Genomic DNA, 18441 nt, shown 5'->3' with positions numbered 1-18441 from the left:
ACAGTAAGCAGACGTGTGATTTGCAGATGAATGTACACCTCTGCTTAGAATCACCGTAAGTTGACAACACAGAGGACTATTCAGCCCATCAAGTCTGTGCCAGTTGATAAAGAGTCACCCAATCAAATCCCATCCTCCAGCAACAGGCCTCTCTCCCTGAAGTTTCCCGCTCTTCAAGTCAATTCAGACAGACGCTGGTTAAATCGTGTTTCTGCTCCATGACCTTTCATGCAGTGAATTCTGGACCCTCAAAAACTTTGAGGTGAAAATGATTTTTCTCATCTACCCTCCCACCCTTTTATCTGATGTTCGTGCTTGAATCTTGCAGGGAAATCTGAACACAATGCCTTTGAGCTAATACCTCAAAATATCCTTAGATACACAAGTAATAAAGAGTCCTTCATCCATTAGTGCTTGAACATGTTTTAAATATTCTCTCCAGTGGAAAGGTTATCCAGTTTAATAGAATTGAGTAAACATGCCATAAACTTCCCAACCTAACGTCACTGCTTGTGTTGAAAAGACAGATCAGTTGGGGTGATGATGAACAGACAAAATGTAGTTCAGTACCATTGTAGTTGCAGCATTGTTTCTTCTCCTTACTGCTATTAGCAACTCATGGTTGAAGATACACAAGTGCATATCAGCTGGGACATCTTTGATCTCCACTCTGACTAACTCCTGATTTCAGGTTGTTGGGTGGGTTCTATGGCAACTGCTGAGGCCAATGTGGGAATTGCAATCTTGGAGGGGAGACAGCCTTGGAACGCCAGGTTCTGTAGGTTCCTGTGAGGGGCGCTGGACAAAGGTAAAAGAATATCATGTACGTTACATTCTAAATGTAGTATTACATGACAATAAATTGAACCTTTACCTTTTTTCCACAGATGGGACAGAGGTTTCTGAGAAGCGGTTCAGTTTGTGAGGTGGTGTGATGCACCCGTCATCTTCGTCTGCTCTTTGCCCGTGAGCTTGAGGTTCTCACAGCCATCGTGAATGCGCTTTCTGCACTTTGAGCAGTTGTTGACCAGGGATTTCCAGGTGGGACTGCAGAATTTGTTTTCTCTCTCAAGGGAATTTTAAGCACAGACTTCTCTGTCCATCTGGTAATCTTTTCCCATGATAGAATTTAGAATCAAATGCCTTTTTTTTGGGAGTCTGTCATCAGGCATGCATGCAGCATGGCCTGCAAGCATACTCAGTTGAGTGTAATGCTGCAATGCTTGCTAAGAAGAGGACATTGTTGTGCCAAATACCACCAGTGCTGTTGGTATTTTTCCAGTGCTCGCTACAGGTAGTCCAGATCTCAAAAGCGTATAGGAGGCAGTAAACACTACTGTCCTAGAAGCCATGAATGCTCAGGTCTTCACCTGCAAGCGTCCTTCTTTTCGATCGAACAAATGAAAAGCATCAGTGAACTTAATCGTCAACACTTGCCTTCACTGAGAGGTGGCTCCTGAGAGAGAGAGGGAGAGAGTAAGTGGCCCTCATTTCCCAGGGTCTCACCCTCTAGGTACCTCCTAGAGAATGGTTTGGAGACTTTTCCACAGAAGCTCAACTTGGACCACACAATGTTGCGCTCTCCATCTTCGGAACCAAAGTAGTGGTCAGTGAGAGGAAACACACACAACTGTTGACTAAAATGAATGATTTTCATGGCCAAGAATTCTATAAATGCATACACACAAACAAAAATACAGATGCTGGAATATGAAGTTAAACATCATCTGCTGGAAGAACTCAGTGGGTCATGAAGCATCAGTGGGAGATAAAGAGTGGTCGATGTTTGAAGTGAAACCCTTTAAGGAGACAGGGGATACATTGAATCATAGCCAGTGTCGCTTTTGTCTTCTAATCATCCATTCCACCCTACAGCAAATCTTCCTCCATCTAACCCTTTTGTTTATCTTGCCCCTTCCTCTTTCTCTCCCTGCCCAGCATCTGCCAATCTATTGGCTCTACACATCACCTTTGACCTTGACCTGGTTCCCATGCAGTACCTGTCCCATCCCTCCAACCCTGTCCTTTTTACACTGGCCTCTCTTCTACACATCCCCTGCGACTTTGACTCGAAATGCCGACCATTCTTTTTCTCTCACGAATGCTTCTTGACCCACTGAGTTCGTCCAGCAGATTGTGCTTAACTCTGGATTCCTTCCTTCCTGAAGCAGCTTATTGGCAGACTAACCCTCTGAACCACCAGGTTATCTCATGCAATGTTTCTAATCTATATTTTTTCATAGACTGTGAGAAACATTACTAAGACTCTGCTATCCACCCTGTCACAGGGCATGATGCACGGCTTTACCATTTCAGTATATGACAGAGATAAATGTAGAAGGGAAGTCAGACTCTTGCACTTCGGTAAATGAATAGGGCTGAGGTTAACTGATGAAAATACAATTATTATTATCTGTTATTGAATCATAAAAATAATATTCAGCTACTCTGTCCTTCCATATCACAGTGTTCAGTAATAGTGTTCTTTCTACAAATACACATATTGACACATAGATCTAATCACTGCCTTTGGAAACTGACAGGGAAAAATTAGATTTAGCTCTTAGGAATCAAGCAAAAAAAAGGAAATCAAAGTATAAAATATTAACATTTCTCAATAGTTAATATTTTTTTAAAAATTCTTTTTAAGATGCATTATTTCTCAATATTCAAAACTTCCTAAACATCCTATTTCTTCAGAAAAATTCAGTGTTAGTAAAAGATTTGAATTCACTCAGTGCAATCCAGGAGATAAATCTACACCATGTTCATCGTCTGTATGTCATTAGAACTTGCAAACCCAAGGGATAGCAAAATATCACTTGTTTAATGGAGCTTGGGAAACAGAAATGTCCAGATTTTTAATGTGTTTTCTACATCTGCAGATGAGCAAACTGCTTTGGAATGACTTGATTGGTCCTGGTCTCACAGTGCAGCGCGAGGTATAGGCAACATTAAATCTTTCCTCCACTCCAATCTTGCTCTTCTCCACTCTGTTCCCTAACCCTAAAACTCCCCCTTCCCCCCTCCACCACCACCCGCCCTTATTCTCTGCTACCATTCCCTCATCTTCATTGTGGCCTGTGCGGTTGGGTTGCCATTGAGAAATCCCATGAGGAACCCTGGCTTGCTTTCCAGACATAGTGCGCGAGGATGGTAGCAGCCATGGCTGTATATGACAGAGTGATTTAGAGTCTGGTAGCAGGACCTTTGGCCCCGCTTACCTATGCTGACCAGGTTATCCACCTAAACTAGAAAATCTGCAGGTGCTATGATCCTGCACTTTTGTGTATAATCCACGAACTATGCCACGCCCTCTTTGCTCTGCTTCCTTCGGGGAAAGATGTACAGGAGCCTGAAGACGAGCACTCAACGGCACAAGGACACCTTCTTCCCCGCTGCCATCAGATTCCTGAATGAACAATGGACCACGGGCATTAACATACTTTGCTTTTTTCTTGCGCTATTTTTTATTTATTTTGAAATGTAGTTTATAAAAATGTTTGCACCGTGATGCAGCCACAAGACAACAAATTTTGTGGCATATTCATGATAATGAGTTCTGATTCTGAGTTTTGCCCTGCCCCTCTAAATCTTCCCAGTTCAAGAACCCAAATAAATGTCACGATTATACGAACCTCCACAGCTTCCTCTGGCACTACATTCCACATACCCTACACTCTCTGTGTAAAAAGCCTGCCCCTTTAGTTCTTTTTCCTGTCACTTTAAAATGATGTCCTCTTGATGCTGGACTATCCTACCTTGGGAGAAAGACTGTGACCATTCACCTATCTATGCCCCTTTTTTTTAACACCTCTATTAGTCACCCTTTGGGTCCCCCAAACTGCAGGGGTTAAAAAAAGACCCAGCTGATCCAGGTTTTAATACTCCTTAAACCACTGGGGAAACTGAGTGGGCCACGCACCATGTATGGGGGAAGACAAATGTCAACGCTTTGGATTGGGATATAGATGCACTCCCGGATGCAGGGTCGCGATCTGAAATGCCAACAACTCCTTCCCCATCCCCCCCTCCACCACTGTAGCCTGACCTACTGAGTTCAACCAGCAGTCTGGTTTTTCTTGCTCCCAATACCACCATCTGTCCTCTCTTTGTATTTTACCTACCGACTTCTCAGACTTTTTTTCAGTGACCACGGAATTAAAATAAGAGGAAAGCCCAGCGTAGCACAAAAGGCCAAGCCTTGAAAGTGGGAGGCAACTTGCAAAGCACCCAGCTTTCTCCAATCCAGCATAGTTACTTCGATCCTTCCACACCAAAATCGTGGGGGAAACAGTGTTCGTCTGTACTGCAAATTCTGTGATCCCATCATTCTCACACACTGAGTAAATAAAATGTTTAATCAGATAATAAATGTTTTATTCTTTTGAAAAATAACAGCAGTCAATGTGAAACCGACTGGTGTTGTTTTAGGCATCAGCTTTGCACCTCTGGGACCTGGATTCAAATCCAAGCAGGAGCGTTTCCTGTAGCAACTGGCGGTCAAATCTTGGGCCGTTTCAATACAGTGCTCAAGGGCATGAATCAATATCACAGAACTGTGCACAATTATGCACCGACTAGTTATCTCATTTAGGTATAAATGCCTTCATTGATGTATATAAAAAAGCTGTGGTTAAAAAACTCCATTTTGAAATTCAGCCACGATCAATAAAACAGTCAATTTTCAGCTTTAACACTCTTTGTACGTCTAACTGACAGGGCAAATCTGTGCAAGCACCAAGCTAACAACAAGCTTCAATGTTATTCTTTAACTCCCTCCCGACATGATAATAATCACTGCCAATATTGAAATGCTCTTCTCCAATTTTGGATTCTTGTGTGTGTGAGTATTGGCCTCAATGCTACAGCTGGCTATGGCTCCAAGCTCAAGAATTCATCTCACACCCTCTGCCATTCATCACTGCAGCCTCCCCTCAGACTCATCAAAAAAAAACCTCAACATACCAATTCGTCTTGTTTTTCATGGGATTTCTCTCAGTGTTTGCCTCTTAATGTCTCATGATATGTTCCATGATGTTTCATCAGATTTATGAATGCAAGCTTTTTAAAATGATTTGCTTAATTTTAAGTTGTCATCTTTTCCATGCCGATGGTGGTAACTTATGCCATCAATGAAGACCAATGTCACTGAGGGCGGATCTGGCTTTCACGACTCAAATTCAACTCAATTTCCTTGTCAGTCTCAATTTCAGTTTCTTTACAACAGCTATTGGACTCTTGAACCTCCCCTTGGGACACGAAGCAGAGATGCTCGACACCACAAGAGGACCGTTGGAACTATCGCAAGGTCATTTACCATTTCCACGAGGAAAAATATGAATATATACTACAGTAAAATCTCTGGTATCAGCACCTACAGGGATTGGTAGATGCCGAATGACTGAATTTTACGGTTGCTTGACAGTACATGTTGCATGAATGGAAAACTAATGGCGAGGAACGCCAATTATGAACTTTTTTTTTTTTTTTACCCATTTATTTTCTTTTTTTTTTGAAACTTTATTTATTAATTTTAACATATGAAGAAAGTAAGTATTTCACGTAGAGAAAAAATACAAAATAAAGTAATACAAGTACAAAGTAACATAGTTAATACAATACCAATCTCGGCATCTCCCCCTAACAACTAAAAACTAAGACTAAAAAAAAACTATTTTTAACCCCTAAACCCCCCCTCCCCACCCCCACGATAAAGAGTGAAAAATTAATACTATTAGTATAATAAAGAAAAATAAAAAAATATATATCTTAAAAAAAGATCGATATATATATAAAAAAACAAAAAAATAACCCATTTATTTTCTGATTTTTTTTTACTGTATCTATTTATTGCATTCATCATCTATTTTTAATTCCAGTTTTTTTAAAACAAATGACCTGTTCGGCTGCATTAAGTAAAAATTTCATACATAGGGCAATGTATATAACAACAAATTCATTATCATTATTTGAATTTGAATGCTTATCGCCATGTGTACCAAAATAAAGTGAAAAAGGGTTTTTTTTTTGCTTGGTATCCAGGTATAACAGGCAGTGAAAGAATAACAACAAAAACACAGGTCAATACTCAACTGTATCCACTTCCTCGGTGAGATTTCTGGGTCGCAACCAAAACCAAAATGCTGACTGATTTTTAAAAAAATAATTTGTTCTGCTAACTTCAGGAGCGTTCAAGACAGTTTATGCGTCTGGGATTAAATGGCAACGAATCAAATAAGGATATCTCCTTTACCTATGCCAAAACAAGTCTCACTGATGGACTAGCTGCTACCGCAGCTGAAATCGGTTTGGATCAAATACTAAACAGGGGATTTGAACATAGGTGGCCACTCATAAAACACCCAGCTCTCTCCGATGACTGCATCCTCAGCATGGTTACACCAAGCCTTTATCCCCGACATCCCGCTCGGAATGGTCTCTTTCTGTGCTGTACGTGCCTATCTTTCCAATAAAGCAGGGAGCAAAATCCTGACCTAATTTGGAGAGGCTCTGTGCACAGTGAGCAGAGAAAGGTTTGCTCGTTCTGAAGATAAATGAAGCTGAAAGGAGGTTTGTTTTCATACTGATTGGAGTGGCAAGATTTAACATTTATAGTTGTATACTGTAATTTATTACTCTGTCCTAAAGGAAACAGAGAGGGATACTGCATACTGGTTTCTCAAAGCTGATTGCAATTTCTTCTAGTATGAGGCCCCTTCTCAGTGGGATTCCATGAAGCATGGCAGCATCCAATTTGCACACCTTGTGCAGTAAAACCATTCTCTCAAATTTTCCTGTTTACTGAGATCAGTTAAAGCAGTAGTTTTCAAATTTTTTCTTTCCACTCACATACCATCTTAACTAATCCCTATGCCATCGGTTCTCTGTGATTAGTAAGGGATTGAGTGGAAAGAAAAAGTTTGAAAACCACTGTTTTAATCGTACCTCATTAACTCGTAATGTGCATGGTTTCAGAGCTCCAAAGGAACTGGGCCAATGACAACTTTTCTCAGGAAAAATATTTCAGTAACAATTGGGGCTAGAGCAGTGGTTCTCAACCTTCCCTTCCCACTCACAGACCACCTTCAGTAATCCTTTAATAATCATAGAGCACTTATGGCAATAAGGATTACTGAAGGTGGTCTGCGAGTGGAAAGAAGAAGTTTGTAAACCACTGAGTTCTACTGTACATTGACGGTGAAGTTTGATGGGGGGGTGGAGTGGTTGGGAAGATGAGGTAGGGAGGGCGTGGCTAGAGTTGGGGAAGCGTGTATAGTTTGGGCCAGCAAGGAGGATTGGAGGATCAGATCTGCAAAGGGATTGGGAGTGTGAGAGGATGGAGTATTGTAAAATGGTTGAGCCGTGGAATGTTTCAGGGTGGGTGTTGTAAAACTTGCAATTGGACCAGAGGAGTTGTGGGCTCAGTTGGAGAGATAACAAACCGAGGATTGATGGGGAGGAGCAGCAAGACCTTAAAACCATCAACAACAGCCTTAGTTACATCAGTATAAGAGAAGAATGGCAAGAAAGCACTTCAAGGAATTCTATTTACAAGAAAGCAGTTGGCTTGAATTCACCAATATCAACCCAGGAATGATTCTCCCAGTTACTCACAGCATAGAACATAGAACATTATAGCGCAGTATAGGCTCTTTGGCCCGCGATGTAATCGAAATAAACTAAACCTTCCCTACATCACACCTATAACGCTCAATTTATTTTGCATCCATGTGCCTGCCTTTGTCTTTTAAATGACCCCACTGTATCTCCTCGGTCCCTGGTTCTGAACCCCTGTGTGCTGGAAACTCTTGGACAGGACTCCAGGCGTCCGAAATGTCCACTGCCCATTACCTTCCTGGGAGGCTGTCTGACCCACAGAGCTCTTCCAGCATGTTGGGTGTTGCTCCGGTTTTCCAGCAACTGCAGTCTTTCCTGTGGGCCTGCGTTTCAATGGCCGCCAGGTATATCATAACCCGCTCCTTCAAAACTGGAAGCTTGGAATTTGAAACAGGCGCATAACTTGATCATGCTCTCAGCCACATAGCCAGCATCTCTCGTGCTATCAATTTAGGCTGATAATCTTTCATCAAAAGATAGCTGTTCAGCAAGAAGAGTGCCAGGAATTGTTATCTTCCCTTGTCTTCAGTTTTTTTTTTGCCATTTAATCTCTCCTGCCTTCAGCCCCATTGCAGACCTTCCCTTTAATTCTTTCCCTGCCCTTTGCCACAAGCCTGTACTTGTTTAAGACCTGTTCACCTCCAGTATTTCCAATTCCAACAGTCTCGTTGACCTGAAACGGAACTTGGCTGCTCTGTCCGTCATCAGCGAGGGACCTCGGCTGAGTTTTCCCTCCATCTTCTGTTTTCGTTTCAGAAATTCTTGGGTCACCCTCAACTTTTGTAGCTGTGGGACACAAAATCTGAATTGTTTACCTCATTTCCCTTTCTCTGCTAAATTGGAGGGATTAACTCTTTGTTGTTACTGTACCGGCACAACATGTAAACCAGCACCAAACAGGGAAACTTTAATCCCTTTTAGCTGCAAGAATCTAACTAAGCAAGACCAAACCCAAATATCTTCAGTTTGAGTCGAACAAAAGAATATAAGAAAACAATAAAATGAGGGAAGATTCTCCAAACTACAAATAGGAAAGTAGTCACCAGAACCGTATTCATGAGAGAGTAAGATTCGGAGGAGAAGAAGAAAATTTTGATAGAGGATGAGTTGTAGAACAGATGTAGTTATCAGCATCCTAAATCAGTTTCTATACGAGAGGATGCTGTCCATCGCTGGGTGCTCAAGAATGAGGGTTCACAATCTCAGGACACAGGGAAGAACACCTAGGACTACGATGAAGAGAAATTTCTTCTCCCAAAGGACAGTGAACCACTGGAATTCTCGACCACAGAGTCCAACACTGAGCAAGTATGAAGTGGTGGGTAGTTTTTGAGGTGCAAAAGACCACGAGGGGTGTGCGGATTGAGCAGGAACATGGCATCGAGAAGGAAGATCAGCTGAGTTTGTATTTAAAAGGAAGAGTAGGCTTGGAGGGTGATATGGCCTCTCCCTGCTCTTGCCTACTGAATGAATGAACTACCAAGCCATCCAATTAATTCAGTTTACAATTGACCAAGAAGTTCAAGCAAGAACTTCTCCATCAACTCTACTGGAAAAACACCCCAGCTCAACTTAGCAATGACCTATGTTATAATGGCATAGAAATGCTAAATATTCATTTTGAAACTAAAAGTGGCACAGTATTGACAAGGAAGCTGCAGTGGGCCTGGGTGTCCTGTTATGAAACTTGTGAGAAGGATGGTTTCAGCTGAAGGGCCACATTGGAAAGTGGCAGCGATACCTTGAAAACCATAAGCTGACGGCAAAACAGCAACATTGTGCGATTTATTTTCATTCAAATCCAAATTTCAATATTATGCACTATTAAATCACTTTAACTTTTGTCTCCGAACCATACATTTTTCTTGATTTTAGAATGCTGCGAGAAGGCATGAAAAGACACATACACACACACACACACACAGACACACACACACAGACACACACACACAGACACACACACACAGACACACACACACACACACACATACACACACACACACACACACACACCCACACACACACACAATCATTCACTCACTTTCTACAATAGCTCAGTGTTTTACATAAATCAAAGGGACTTATTCAATAAAGGGGCTTGCAAGTGGAAACAGGAATCCTCCCATTCCAAAGGATTAAGCTATTCCACCAGGAATTAGGGCATGAAGAACTAAGCATAAGGTATCTATCTGGAATGAATAGACGTATAGAAACTGATTTAGGACACTGACAACTACAACTGTTCTACAACCTCCTGCTCCCAGGAGGACAAAACACAGATGGCAATTAGATCAGAAGGACGTCGACAATAACTGGTTTCGTATAGCAGCACTACCCAGAGACAGTGAGCAGACTCCCATGAGTCAGTCATGAGACTGTTTACTGCTACGCCCTAACAAAATACCTTCCTGATATAACTTTCACGGTAAACTTGTTCTTTTGTCAAACCAAGATTATCACCTCTGGTCTTTTCTTATCGGTGCTGAAAACAAGTTCTATTTATTTTTCAATTTAAAAAAAAATCTTCTTTCCCAATGTACTGTTGCTGCTGGGAAGTTGTACACCATCTCTATTTATCTAGCAGAAGAGGCGCATAATCTGAGAGATGCATGCTCTAACCTGAGCAAACTCAGAAGGTTGTTGGGCATTTGACCTAGTGAAGGCCATTTACGATCCATCCCTGGTTGTAAAGTGAAAGAGCCAATTGGCTGGACAATGAGTTTGAACATTTATGTCTTATCCGGCTAAATATTGTGTGTTGTCAGGAAGTTTGGCAATACGACATCAATAAAGAACTGACCTGAGTACACTGAGGTTGCAAACATCTTCATTCGACAGCATATGAAAGTCAATCAGTTCCAAATTATTAATGGGCGAGTGGATTCATCAAATAACACTGACTTTGCTCGTGAAGGCAAACTGCATAAATTCTTATAAATTCTTGCACAGGAGAGGTGGTTTATCCCATCTCTGCCTATGTCAGTGCGCACATGAGCCGTTCCAAAACAACAAACCATTCTATGTTGCAGTATTTCCATTCCCTCACATGTGTAAATAGCCTGAAGCAAACATTGGATTAGGACCCTATGCTTAGAACAGCTGAAGTTAAAAAAAAATTCACCTTAAAAAAAGAACAAACATTTTGAAGTAGGTTTTGATTTCAGAACTTTAAAAAAAAATGATAGAATCAACATCTGGAGATTGAAACTATTTGAAGTGTTGGGGGCTCGGTTTGCGCAACGCTGTTACAGCGCCAGTGACCGGAGTTCGAATCCTGCACTGTCTGTCAGGAGTTTGTATGTTCTCCTCGTGTCTGCGTGTGTTTCCCCGGGGGTGGGGGCTCTGCTTTCCTCCCACTGTTCAAAACCTACCAGGGGTTGTAGGTTAATTGAGCGGCACAGGCTCGTGGGCTAACAGGGCCTCGTACTGCTAAATTTAAGTTTTAAATTTTAAAATTCTCATATTTAATTTCACCAAGATCCTGACTAGTGATAAATTGCAGTCTTTTATTTTCTCTTTCAAAATAAATGAATGGTTTACAATTTATAACTGAAATACATAGCTATGCTCCAACCAACCCCAGAAGGTTAAATCTCACTTGGAATTTAAGAACAGTGACATCTATTATTGGGGTAAAATATCATCCCAAGCAGCTGGGGGGGTATTTCATCCATTTAATCTTATAACATTGCACAAATGTGAATGTCAATTATAATTTTCAATAATGGTCTTCCTTGAAAAAAAATTCTGGAATGAAATGTAATTGGTTTACATTAAATTCTAGAATTTCAATTCACTTCAAGAGCAGCTTTGTAATATTGTATTGTCTGCACAACTACAGGGTCCGTGAGATTTTCAGCACATACTGGTAACAGCTTTTGTGTGCTGGACATTTCCACACACATAAGAAAATGAAATTGAAGTTCTACTTTTAAAAACTGGCTTGGGAAAACTTCACACGATAGGAATGCTCTGGTGCCCAAGGTGGATAATTACAGCCTCATGCAGTAGTCTTGTTCTTCACAGCCTGAGGGACTGAATCAACAAACACAACCTCACCACATAACTTCTCCCCTCTCCCGCCACTCCTCAACAGCCCCTACAACCACCCCCCGCATAACATTGCGCCTTTATGATTAATGGGCTGAATCTGGTGGGCTGTTGTTTCACGTCACATTCAGACAGTTTAAACCAGCAAACTGGAGGTTTTCGTTTCTTTTACTTTCGTGCTGGCCACATACTGCAGGAAATGGGTGGTTTGTTCAGAACCTTCTGTGATTTTCTGCCTGATTTCAGGGGTTTAGTTCAGTCTGGTCCTTAGATATGAAGTTTCAGGTTTTTTCACAAATCCACAGTTCTGAAATGTATGTTCAATTCCCACTGCATGGTAATATATCATTGATTCCAACATGGAGAAAGACATTTCACTCCCCGTCCCCCTGCTGCCTCTTTGAAAAACTTCCAATTAGTCCAACTAGAGTCGCTCCTTTTTAATTCTCATGTAATTGGTAAAGCCAGATGCCGCTGCCATCAGATTCCTGAGGAATCAATGAACCAAAGGCACTGCCTTACTTTTCGTGCACTATTTTTTTATATAATGATTGTCCTAAGATGGTTACAATATGGAATCTTTGCCCTGTGAGCCTGCTGCAAATCACCGAATTTCATGACTTGTTCATGACAATAAATCCTGATTCTGAAATTCTGACTCAATATGTTTACTATGCCTTCTGCAGAGAGTGGATAAGACTGCATCTTGGTGGGAAGAGCAGATAAATACTTGAAATAAGAGCAAGGTGCAGGATTATTTGGAAATCTTTCCAATAAAAACTACAGAACAGGGAAAAATGCAAGAGGAATAGGACTAATGGGATTTCTCCACTAGCAATTGGAATTAAGCTTATTGGCCGAATGGTCACTTCCTGTGGTATTGGAGTTCCGTAATTCCTTGAAGGCTTCGGTGTAGCTTATTCTGATTTATTCTCTTCCCACATTCCTGTACCTTTCTTTGTTGCAAATATTTATCTACTCTGCCCACCAAAAATGCATCTTACCCAGTCTCTGCAGAAATAACTTTCAATAAGCAAGATTTAATTTATTGTCATTGTAACAAAACAGTGTCACATTACATTTTTTAAAAAACTTTATTAATTCAAAATGCAGATAGTAAATAACATATACAACAATGAACCATAAACATGAACGTTATATTTTATATATATAAAAAAAGAAAAGAAAGAAGAAAATAAAAAGAACTCCCCCCCTTCAGCCAACTCTCCTAAGGAGAGCCATAAAGAAAAGAGAAAAAAAAATTAAGAAAAAATTAAGCACACATATTAAGATCTAATCAATGTAAATCAAAATGTAAATATTATGAATATAACCACTTGTTAATAAAGAAACTATAGTTATCAAGCGAAACATATGTAATTTTTTCCATTATTAAACAATATTTCATCTCATTATGCCATCTATTAATATCAATCATATTCGTATCTTTCCACGTACTAGCAGTACATTTTTTCGCTACAGATAATACTAAATACACAAAAGCAAGTTGAAATTTATCTAATCCCAAACCATTCTGAGGTTGCAAACTACCCAATAAAAATACTGTCAGATCTAAAGGTATTTTAATCTTATACATGTATTCTAGAAACAATTGAATTTTCTTCCAAAAAGATTTTATATATATACATGACCAACCCGCATGGAAAAAAGTTCCAACAGAGTTACCACATCTAAAACACAAATCTGATTCATGAAAACCATATTTTTTTAGTTTTTCAGGTGTTAAGTATAATTGATGTAAAAAATTATAATTAATCATTGCATAACGTGCATTTATCAGTCTAGTTACACTATCATAACAAATATCTGACCAATCATCCTTGGACAAAATAAAACCAATATCCACTTCCCATTTACCTTTGGATTTATCCCAACTCTTTTTATCCATACCATCCTGTAATATTTGATACATAGATGAAATATAACCCTTCTCTGGTACCTTCATAAGAAAAGTCTCAAATTTAGTCATTTCAGGTAAAATCATATCTCTACCAAACACATGTTTTACCAAAGATCGAATTTGATAATAAAGAAACAAAGAGTTCTTATCAAGACCATAACTGTCCCTCATCTGATCAAAAGATAAAAATTTACCTTCTTTAAAACAATCTCCCAAATTTTCCACACCTTTAAATTTCCAATGTAATAAACTTCGATTATGTATTGAGAAAGAAATAAGTTGATTATTATACAATGGAGTCAAAGCCGATAATTCACCCCTAGAACCTATCATTTTCTTTTTCTTTGTCCATAACTTCATTAAATGTTTTAAAAGAGGCACATTATGTTGCTGTAACAAATTTACATTCCATCTAAACAAAAATTGATGTATTTCAAATTCAGAAATATTTGTCATCTCAATTTTGGCCCAACTAGGGGGCTGTTCCAAATCCATCAATGAACTAATAAATTTAAGTTGGGCTACTTCATAATAATTTCAAAAATCTGGTAAACGTAGTCCCCCTAATTCATATTTCCAAGTTAATTTATTCAAGGCTACTTGAAAATTTACCTCTCCATAAAAACTCTCTAATCATTTTATTCAAATCTCGAAAAAAAATTATTAAGTAAATACGGAATAGATTGAAACAATTATTGCATACGTGGAAAAATATTCATCTTAATTGTATTTATCCTACCCAATAAATTAATAGGTAAATCTTTCCATTTAATCAAATCAGTTTTAATTTTTTTAATTAACAGAACATAATTTAATTTATATAAAGATTGATAATTAACATCCAAAATTATACCCAAATACTTAATTCGATCCGTCCATTTCAAATTAAGAATATTCTTATAAGCTGAATAATCTCCTTCACTTACTGGTAATATTTCACTTTTTTCCCAATTAACTTTATATCCAGAAAAACATCCATATTGTATCAAACACATCTTCAAGTGTAAAAGTGATTGAGCTGGATTTGTTAGATACACCAATACATCATCGGCAAATAGATTAATGTTATATTCCTCATCTAAAACTTTCATACCTCGTATCTGTGTATTTTGTCTTATCAGCTGTGCCAAAGGTTCGATCACGAACGCAAACAAAGCTGGAGATAAAGGACAACCTTGACGAGTGGATCGAGTCAATTTAAACAGTTTTGAAATCAAACCATTCATCAATACTCTAGCAACCAGTCTACTGTATAAAACCTTAATCCAACCAATAAAAAAAGGACCAAACCTGAATTTCTCCAGAACTTTAAATAAAAAATTCCACTCAACTCTATCAAATGCTTTTTAGGCATCTAAAGATATCACCATCGGATGGTCTGAAGATTGTCGAAATCTATTAATCAGACTAATCACGCGCAAAATATTATCTGAGGCATTTCTATTCTTTATAAAACCTGTCTGATCCATATGAATCAACTTAGGTAAAAATTTAGCCAATCTATTCGCTAAAATTTTAGTTATGATTTTATAATCCTTTTTTGGGATTACTGTAATTAAAGCACTAGAACAAGACTCAGGTAATTCATAATGTTCTCCAACTTGACATAATACATCTCCAAACACTGTAGAAAAATCATCATTAAAAATTTTATAAAATTCAACCGAAAATCCATCGTCACCAGGCGATTTACCATTCGGCATTTCCATCATAGCCATTTTAATTTCCGAGTCAGTAAATGGTATTTCCAACTCCTGTATATCTGCATCCTCTAATGTTGGTAAATTCAACTGTGATAGAAAAAAAATCAATCGATCCATTTTCTTGTTTTCCATCGGATGTACATACATAATACATACATAACAATTACAGCACGGAAACAGGCCATTAGGCCCTTCTAGTCCGCACCAAACCAAACACCCCTTTCTAGTCCCACCTCCCTGCACAATGCCCATAACCCTCCATCTTCTTCTCATCCATATACCTGTCCAACCTTTTCTTAAATAATACAATTGACTCCGCCGTCACTATTTCTCCCAGAAGATCATTCCACACCTTTTTATAAAATGAACAAAATTCATCATTAATCTCACGAGGTTTATAAGTGATAAGCGAATTCCATCTAACAGCATTAATAGTCCTTGAAGCCTGTTCTTTCTTTATTGCCATGCCAATATCTTATGTGCTTTCTCTCCCCATTCATAATACCGTTGTTTAGTCTTATTAATCATACATTCAAATTGATAATTGCAAAGTATTATATTCCAGTTTCAACCTAGATAATTCTATTTTCTGATCTTCTGTAGCATCTTTCTGAAATTCCTTTTCTAACTCATCAATCCGTTTCTCTAATTCAAGACTCTGATTTAATCGATTCTTTTTTATTTTAGAAGTATAACTAATTATTTGTCCTCTCAAATAAGCTTTCATAGCATCCCATAATACAAACTTACTTTGAACAGAATTAGAATGTTCTTTCAAAAAGAGATTAATTTGTTTTTTCAAAAAAATCAATAAATTCCGTAATTTTTAATAACATTATATTAAACCTCCAACGATAGGCCGCTTGAATTTTCTCAGCGGTTGCATATGTAAAGTATAACAAAGAATGATCTGAAATCACCCTACTTTTGTATTCCGCTTGTTGTATTTTACCCTGTAAATGTGCTGATACTAAAAAAAAGTCAATCCTTGAAAATGATTCATGTCTAGTTGAATAAAAGGAGAAATCCTTCTCTGTCGGATTAAGACGTCTCCAAATATCCACTAAATTAAGATCTTTCATCAACGCTTGAACCTGAACTGCCATTTTAGATTTCTTAACTTTCTTCGGAGATTTATCAAATAAATGTTCCAAATCACAATTGAAATCACCACCAACTAAAACATTATCATGAGCCTGACCCAGATATAAAAATGCATCAGAAATAAATGTTTCATCATCTACATTTGGGGCATAAATATTAAGTAAAGTCCAAAATTCACTAAAAATCTTACAATTCAATTTAAGAATACATCCTGCCTTTTCCTCCATTGATTGTAATTCAAAAGATAAATTCTTATGTATCAAAATTGCTACACCTTTAGCCCTGGAATTAAATGAAGAATAGTATACATGCCCTACCCAGTCCCTCTTCAATTTCATACTTTCTTTGACATTCAGATGTGTTTCTTGTAAAAAAGCAACATCAATTTTCATTTTCTTAATATACGCCAAAATGCGCTTATGCTGAATCGGACTGTTTAAACCTCGAACATTAAAAGTAGCAAACTTCAACTTTGACATATCCACAAATATTACTAAAAACTAATAATATCGTTATATAAAAACTCAAATCAACGTAAATAGGCCCTCCAATAGGAGAAAAAAATCACAAATTATAGACTAAATAAAATGAAAATTAAAAAAATTTAAAAAATCAAAAAAAAAGAGGAGGAAGAAACCCCCCCCAAAAAAACTACCAAAAGGTAGTAATCCCTAAACAAAATGTGGGTGTGGATCACCCACCAGTGGCTGATGACTAATAGAACTCAGAGGAAATCTCTCCCTCCCCAGCCGAACAAAGAATAACATCAAAATATCATAATAACATAAAAAATAAAATAAGGATAAGAAAGTTCTTCTATTCATCCAAGAGATTCCAAACTCGGAGACCCCATTTCAAGAGAAGTTGGACTCTTTCCATTCCCATTTCTTCCATTTCTACCATTTCTTCCATTTCCAGAACAACCAGATTTTTCTTTAGGAGACAATGGTGGACTACATTTTTGTCCTCTTTACATCTGGCAATGAATCAGCAAAAATCATTGCTTCACGATCATTCTCAAAAAACCGAGATTGAAAGTCTCCATAAAACACCTTCAACACTGCCGGATTGCGAAAAGTAGACTTATAGCCTTTACGCCACAAAACTTCTTTAACTGGATTAAGTCGACGTCGACACTGAATGACCTCTTGACTCAAATCTGGATTAAAAAAAACTCTGCTATACTGAATCAATAACGGAGCTTGTCATTGTCTCGCATTTTGCACTGCTAGACGAAGTATTGCTTCTCTGTCCAAATAACTAAAACATTGAATTATCACAGGTCTCGGTGGTTGACCAGGTAAAGGTGGTCTTCTTAAAGCTCTATGAGCTCTTTCCAATACCAAGCCTCCAGAAAAATATTCTTGCCCCAATACTTATGGGATCCAGTCTTTAAAAAAACGAAGAGGGTCTTGTCCTTCCATACCTTCTGGCAAACCAACAATTTTCACATTATTCCTTCTGCTTTGATTCTCCAAATAGTCTATTTTCCTCTCTAACTCCTTCTCACATTCTCGCAATTTTATAACAGATTTTTCAACCTTCAAGACCTTTTCTGTATTAGAAGCCACTTGTTGTTGACATTCCAAAAAAGCAGACTGAAATTTTTAAAAATCTTCACAAGATGCTTCCACACGTGCTTTAACTGTATTCAATTCTGAACTTATCATTTGGGCCATCTCATTCATCATAGGGTGGATGACAGCGTTTAACTGTTTACATCGTAATTCAGAAAAGCTCAGCCCTGCTTTCTCTAACGTAGTGGCAGAACCAGGTAACTGCAGCTCCTGCTGCAACTCAACAACAGGCAGTTTAACGGTTCTACTGCGGGTCTGAACTCCCAGCAACGGCACCCTGACTTCCTTAGGGGGTCGACGCTGGTCTCCCCTCGCAGCTTGCTGTTGTTTCAAAAACTCAGGGAAAAGATCAAGTTCTTCAGGTTGGAGTAATTCCTGGGGCGTTTCAAGCAATGAAATCGTCTTCCTGCGTGCTCCCTCCGTTAAAGTCGGCAGGCTGCCAGAATCAGGATCCACTTCGTGAGAA

General features: G+C 38.6%; 1 protein-coding gene and 1 long non-coding RNA gene across 10 annotated transcripts in view; one reads left to right on the top strand and one right to left on the bottom strand.

The window, feature by feature from the left end:
* Positions 1–18441, bottom strand: part of auts2a (activator of transcription and developmental regulator AUTS2 a) — a 1173696-nt gene that overhangs the window by 290290 nt on the left and 864965 nt on the right. The gene's annotated exons all lie outside the window — the stretch shown is intronic.
* Positions 900–14887, top strand: LOC138749577 (uncharacterized). 2 transcript variants are annotated; one of them, XR_011348757.1, is made up of 4 exons: positions 900–1041; positions 2886–2942; positions 5231–5311; positions 14713–14887. It is a non-coding gene; the product is annotated as an uncharacterized lncRNA (long non-coding RNA). The 2 variants fall into 2 exon arrangements; XR_011348758.1 differs by lacking the exon at positions 2886–2942.

The sequence above is a fragment of the Narcine bancroftii genome, chromosome 14 (genome assembly GCF_036971445.1).
Source record: "Narcine bancroftii isolate sNarBan1 chromosome 14, sNarBan1.hap1, whole genome shotgun sequence".
In the NCBI taxonomy this organism is placed as follows: Eukaryota; Metazoa; Chordata; class Chondrichthyes; order Torpediniformes; family Narcinidae; genus Narcine; species Narcine bancroftii.
Note: the sequence above shows the minus strand (reverse complement) of the source record. Positions and strands in the feature narration are given on the sequence as shown.